Source organism: Fukomys damarensis, unplaced genomic scaffold (assembly GCF_012274545.1).
Source record: "Fukomys damarensis isolate Sample0158 unplaced genomic scaffold, DMR_v1.0_HiC HiC_scaffold_37, whole genome shotgun sequence".
In the NCBI taxonomy this organism is placed as follows: Eukaryota; Metazoa; Chordata; class Mammalia; order Rodentia; family Bathyergidae; genus Fukomys; species Fukomys damarensis.
Window position 1 is genome coordinate 22,016,591 of NW_022900949.1, and position 7,361 is coordinate 22,023,951.

Sequence of the window (7,361 nt, forward strand, 5' to 3'; positions counted from 1 at the left end):
CCTGGAGGGATCCCGGGGGGTGGGGCAGGCTCTGGCGGGGGCGCGCGGGGGATTCGTCGAAGCTGCCAGGCGGGGACTCCCGGGGGCATCTCCGGGCCACGGGAGCCTACCTCACAGCCTTCTCTTCCCACACTGGCCGGTGGGTGACTATGGTTGAGAGCGTACAGCGACTTCCATGCAGGGTGTAATGAAGCATGGCTTCCTACAGTTGGCCACGCTAACTTCTCAACGCTGCCGCAGCCTCTCTCCACCCATTAAATTCACATCCTGGATTCCACCCAAAGTTCGCCCATTGGAAGTGTTACCAGAGCTGCCGCCCACGTTACGTACTACGTTGGCCCCACTGACAAATGAAAGCTGATCCAAGAAAGTCAAAAGCTGGTGTCAGGGAGCCCAGAGACCACTCTCAGTTTACAGTGAAGGAGTACAAGTGGCTATCAGGAATTCGCAATATAAAGGGACCTGGAAAATGTAGTTCCAGGTCAAAACAGGTTCTGGCCTGTCACCAACGGAGAATTAAGACCGTAAGACAGTGGAGTCCAGTTCTCATTGAGGAGTCTTCTACTCTTTTTCTCTCACTTTTACTCTTGGAAACGAGAAGTCATTTAAGTGGCAGAGAGATGAGAGCTCCCTCAAATAGAAAATGGATTAGGCCTATCTGAATAATTAGCTGAATACTAAGTCGTTTCTTAGCTCTGAGATCCCCCACTGTCACCCTATCCCTTATGGATTCATGTAAACCAAGTATTGATTTTCAGCAAAAAGTGTCTAGTCACAAAAGTTTAGCATGAAATGGGAATTATGGATTGATTGTTTAAATGACAAGCATAGTTATAGGGCGAATTCATGGCTTTTGGCTAATAACTTGCAGGTACAAAATGGTTTATCAGGAATTAGCCACATAATGTGATCTGGAAAATGCACTTATACCGTGCTAAACGATGGAAGGACCCAAATTCTCCTCGTCAATCACCAGAAAATAATGTAATGGTTTAAGCTTTAAAAGCATTCCAAATGTTCTCCTAAAGAAGAAAAGGCTAGCGTGGTTTTTTTCTATTTTAAATCAATTGCTAGAATGATACTACAATGTAAGCATAGATTACCAAATATATTCAAATGCCTTAAAAGCTAAATGAGGTATCTGTAGAAATGGAAATTACCAAAGCTCCCTGATACGGAGAAAATGTGTGGATTTGGAAATGGTGACTAAAAGATTACAGAATATATGGCAATAATTAATAAAATTTTGGGACCTATAGTAATGTTCTTACAATGACCTTGAAATAAAAGTAGTTTTTGTATATCCTAACTACACAGTGTATAGTATTTATCTTGCCTTTATAAAAAGGTACAGTTCAATATCTACTTCCTGCCCAAACTCCTAATGTCATTTTGAGTTAAAATCAATGTGAAATTTCCCTTTCCAAACATGCAGTCAAGCCTGCATGCACTCAATTATTTAAAAATACATTCATTTTTTTGTTTGTTTGTTTTGGGTTTTTTTGGTACTGGGGATCGAACTCGGGACCTTGTGCTTTTGAGGCAGGCAGCAGTGGAAACACTGAGCTAAATCCCCGACCCTCATTCATTTTATATATAATGTGTTGGAGCTAACTTCTTGTAATGGAATTAATTTGTATGTAAAAAAGGATAGGTACCTTACCTTATCCTGTAACATGTAATAAAAGAAATGTAGGTAAAACATACTCTTTCTAATACAAAACAAAGAAATTGTTATTTGCAATAGGTTTTGAAATTTAAGCAAATAACAAAAATACACCAGTTTATATCAGGCTATATATATTATAGTATCTGAAGCATAAATTTTAAGTGAAAATTTAAATAACTGCATAAATGTTGACAAAATATGATTCTAAGTATTTAAAGCTGATTTTTAACAAGGTATATTGAGTTATAAAAATGGTTAGAAAAAAAACAATGGGTATAAAAGGTCGTCATTTTCATTTTAACTCATGTACCAGATATTGAACTTTTTCTTATACATCTGGAGGAAATGATGTGCTTCTATCAAATATTAAATGAAAAGGAAGAATCGCAGACAGTATAAAATCATTCAAATATACAGTGGATTATTCATTCAGTAAATATTTATTGAACATTTACTGAGTGCCACGGACTGTTTGGGATATAGAAGCTACAACAATGAAAAAGTTGCACTTGTCTTTTATTAGATGTAAATACAGTTGCATAATATGCTAATTACCATATATAAGAATCAATAAAACTTATAATTTGCCAATTGTTCAATTGAATTTTTTAAAATAGTGAGTGATAAAAAATAAATTATGAGATTTATAGAATCACTTCATAGAAAAACAATAACTTAAATAGTGAGTGTTACCATTTAAATCAAATTCCATATTCTCAAAATATCCAAGTATATCTAGTATCAGTAAAATAAAACAAAAGTCTATTGTCCCTAATAACCTTCATATAAAACCACTAACACAATACTGGCTCATCTATTTCTCTAAACTAATCATCTGAGGCAAACCGCAAAAAAACTCAAGTAAAGTATTTTATGATGTAACCTCTAACCCTCCCATAATGAGAAAATGTATTTCTACTCTATGGGTAATATATCTTCTTATAATTTTCTTCAGTCCCTAACCAAGGCAGCAATTTTTTCAATTTGCTGTTCCATAATCATTTACATAAGTAGATGCTGTGAAAGAAACATTTAAAACTATATTTGGCTCATATATGTTAACATTGCTTGAATTAATCACCTTTTAAAATTTAAGTTTAATATGCCTTCTATTTGTCCATATTATATTTAGTATATGAGACCCATTGTTAAAGTATATTTCTATAGTGAGGTATAGGAACTGAGGTATATTTGTCAGATTCCTGACTTTGACACTCTGAATCGGCCCTGAAACTAAGTTTTATACAACAAACACTTAGAGTTCATGTGTTATTAAACCTCATCAGAAACTATAATCTTGTTTCCAAATAATTACTTGGAAAATTTTAAAAGGCAACTAACTCCTTATGAACTGTAGACTTTCAGATACATCCTCTTCAACATACATTTGATTCCCAAGAGTTTTTCCTTTTATGCAAAGTGTATCATTAACCCTGTGTATTTATGGCAGTTTGATTAAAATATGTATTTCTGCAACGTTTTGTTATTTACCTCATAGATTCAAACCCACACATGGTACCTTTATGTATCATGTATTCAAATTTTCTTTAAAGGATATTCAGTTATAGTTTTAGTTGAGATTCTGCTAATGGCTTTTGCAAGTTCTCACTTAATGAAGCATGATTATCTATGAGACTAGATTTTTTGTTGTTGTTTTTTACTTACAGTAGCACCTAGCAAGTGTCTTGCACATAGTAGGCCCACAATACTTGTTTATTTACTACACAATATTGCTATTTAAAAGCTAATTGCAGTCCCAGCTTTATCCTTTATTCTTTAGAATAAAGCATGGCTTTATTTTATATGCACAATTTAACTAAAATTTCCAAGTCATGATTGACAGAAATTTTCAGATAAATTAGTTTCTTTAAAGATTTTCACTAATTGAAATTAATATTTGTGAAATTTTACCAGATAATTTAGAATTAAAATTGTCTACATTTAAACAGGCCTAAAATGCTAACCACCTTTCATGTAAGTTTCATCACTGCATTACTAAAGACTCTAAAAATCATAATTAATATTATTTACTGACTAGATTGAACTTTTGAAAAGTTTAGTTAGACAACCTTCAAATTTAAAGCCTGCATAATCTAAATTAAAAATCTTTTTCATAATCAAGGTCTAATATTTACTTTAAAAGTGTTTGGCTTCATCTTGTATTTGGCTTCAGAGCTATTCCTTTTGCTGTAAAATTGATCTTAATCGGCTGCCTTTACACGGGGGCGGGGTAAAGAACTTGCAATTACTAATAGAAATATAGTATCTCAAAAATGCTTTTAGATCTTCTAGATGTTACATAAATCTCAAGCATTTCAGAGTTGGACTTTTTTTTTCATGTGTGATAAAACAATACTTAAACATCCTACTCTGGTTCCTCAGGGTATCATGAATATAATGCAAGCATGAGACTAAGATCCATGTTCCATTTTTTACTGATGCTGAAATTTGCAGCTGTTATAATTAAAGTGTGATGCGAGTGACATATTTAGGTGTTTGTTTATAAGATACAATAAAATTAAGTGAAAAAGATTGTGGGCATGGAAAGAGGAAAATCAGTTTTTAAAATGGAAGAGAACCTTGAAAGAAATGAAACATCTAGAATTGCAAAAAAGGAAAAAGAAGAAATTTAATTGAATTGCCAAATGCTATTTGAACCAAAGAAGGACACTCTTAAAGATTTAAATGTTTTCCTCTCAGAAAGAGAAGGGGCCACTGCTTACTAAATCCAGAAAGAAGCCCAAGAATATGTTAATTAAGTGCATTGTGTCCCAAAAAGAATGAGTTTGACAAATTCATTTTTTATTCCTTCAATTAATAAACTGTCGAGTACATCTTAGATTTTTAAAAATCTATAATGTGGACATTTACCTTTTGAAATTGTACAGTAACAGTGACACAGACCAACATAATCCAATAGGGTGAATCTTACGGAGCTGAGGCATTCCTGGCGTATGAAACACACAAGCTTCGAATCACTTTTTGTCAGTTTTTACTCTAGTGATTGCAAGATAGAAAATAGGTAGTTTTTATATGGTGGCACTTTACCCCAATTAAAAAAGCAATGAAGGCTGGTGCAAGCAGAAGTGGAAAATACAGCAACATAATACTAAAGAAAGGTATCACAAAGACTGATCAGGAATGCTACTTGTGCCTCTAGATCCCCACCCCCATTCAGGCCTTTTTTTCCGCCCATTAACACGGGGGCGGGGTAAAGAACTTGCAATTACTAATAGAAATATAGTATCTCAAAAATGCTTTTAGATCTTCTAGATGTTACATAAATCTCAAGCATTTCAGAGTTGGACTTTTTTTTTCATGTGTGATAAAACAATACTTAAACATCCTACTCTGGTTCCTCAGGGTATCATGAATATAATGCAAGCATGAGACTAAGATCCATGTTCCATTTTTTACTGATGCTGAAATTTGCAGCTGTTATAACTAAAGTGTGATGCGAGTGACATATTTAGGTGTTTGTTTATAAGATACAATAAAATTAAGTGAAAAAGATTGTGGGCATGGAAAGAGGAAAATCAGTTTTTAAAATGGAAGAGAACCTTGAAAGAAATGAAACATCTAGAATTGCAAAAAAGGAAAAAGAAGAAATTTAATTGAATTGCCAAATGCTATTTGAACCAAAGAAGGACACTCTTAAAGATTTAAATGTTTTCCTCTCAGAAAGAGAAGGGGCCACTGCTTACTAAATCCAGAAAGAAGCCCAAGAATATGTTAATTAAGTGCATTGTGTCCCAAAAAGAATGAGTTTGACAAATTCATTTTTTATTCCTTCAATTAATAAACTGTCGAGTACATCTTAGATTTTTAAAAATCTATAATGTGGACATTTACCTTTTGAAATTGTACAGTAACAGTGACACAGACCAACATAATCCAATAGGGTGAATCTTACGGAGCTGAGGCATTCCTGGCGTATGAAACACACAAGCTTCGAATCACTTTTTGTCAGTTTTTACTCTAGTGATTGCAAGATAGAAAATAGGTAGTTTTTATATGGTGGCACTTTACCCCAATTAAAAAAGCAATGAAGGCTGGTGCAAGCAGAAGTGGAAAATACAGCAACATAATACTAAAGAAAGGTATCACAAAGACTGATCAGGAATGCTACTTGTGCCTCTAGATCCCCACCCCCATTCAGGCCTTTTTTTCCGCCCATTTGTGGTTTTTCTCACAAGTATATCCTGACTTGTAACTTTTTTTTTTTTACTTTAAATGAAAAACACCTGAAATAGTAAACGGTGTAAAAAGACTGACCTTCTATCAGCTACATAAGAAATAGACTTACAAAGCCATTCTAAATATGCAAAGGCTTATAAATAAAAATGTAAATTGAATACAAGGAGTGGGGGAACGGGGGGGGGTAGTGTGGAATGGAATGAGCCGACCGAAAATAATTTTCAGCCCCGATTTTTTCTCTGTTCAAACCCTTCCATACTCACACCTCAAATGACTTCTTGCATAAGAATCTCTCCTTGTACCGCGAAATAACTGAATTATTTTCCACGTGGAAATGCAAGTTTAGAAAGAAACCCCCGCAAAATAAAAGTGTTAAAATGCAAACAACTTCTATAGCATTTCAAATGCAAAATCACAGCCATCAGTACCTTTCACTGACTCTTAAGGGGTCTTTACTAGCAGATGCTATTTATGAACATATCATCTGTTAACTTCTTTCTTGTAATTCAAAACTCTTGTCAAATGTTTTCCTGATGACGGGTAAATATAATATTCCACCATAGATCAATTCTAATTGGTTTTTTTTAACCCCACCTTGGGAAACAGCTGCATAATATAAAGACTAGTCAGGAGTATTTGAGAAAGAATTTCTGCAAAATCTACTATAACTTCTAAGTCGAAACTACTTTCCGGCCCTTGTAAGGTTTGGGCCACAGCTCTGAAATTATTCCTTCAGCTCTGTACGCAGCACGATGATCTCGGTCTTCTCTGCAAGACTGCGGATCACTTGCTGAAAATCTTTTTTTTTTTTTTTTTTAACTATGACGTTCGCCCAGAAATATTTTTCCCACATGCCTCACAAAGAAAAACAAGCAGTTTCCTAGGTTGGGTTGCAATTATTTGTTTCCAAAATGTGGTGGAAAGACACCTTAGATGTTTTTCCCTTTTAAAATTCAGCTATTTTGAAAATGCATTTCACCATAAGAAACGGAGTCCATTTTTGTTAGGACCAGCTCAACCCTTCCTTTTAAAATCAAACTTCTTTAATGCAACAAAGAACTGAGTAATAACAAACAGGAACAGCGAGACGTGCTTTTCCGAACTCCTTTGAATTCTGACCATCATTTTCGAATCCTTATATTTTAAAACTATTTCAAACATTACACGATAGCTCTAACTCTCCAGATCCAGAAAACATTGTATTTTCGCTGACCCACTCATCATTTTATAAACATTATCTACGCTGCTTCCATTTTTCTTTGACTGTACGATTTGCATGCTCGCCCAGATCCCTTCCATTCTGTAGCACGCTGCAAAGCCTCCTTCCTACGAGATCTTTCCTAGCGAAGCCCTCGCTGGCCAATCTCACCCTACAACTTGCTGGCCCAGCCCCACGGGAGCTTTGGGGAGTTCGGGAAGGACATGCGAGCCGAGCCGCAGCGCTAGGGCCGAACAATGGGGACGGCCGGGCCGGACGCCGGGTCCCGCTTCCTCC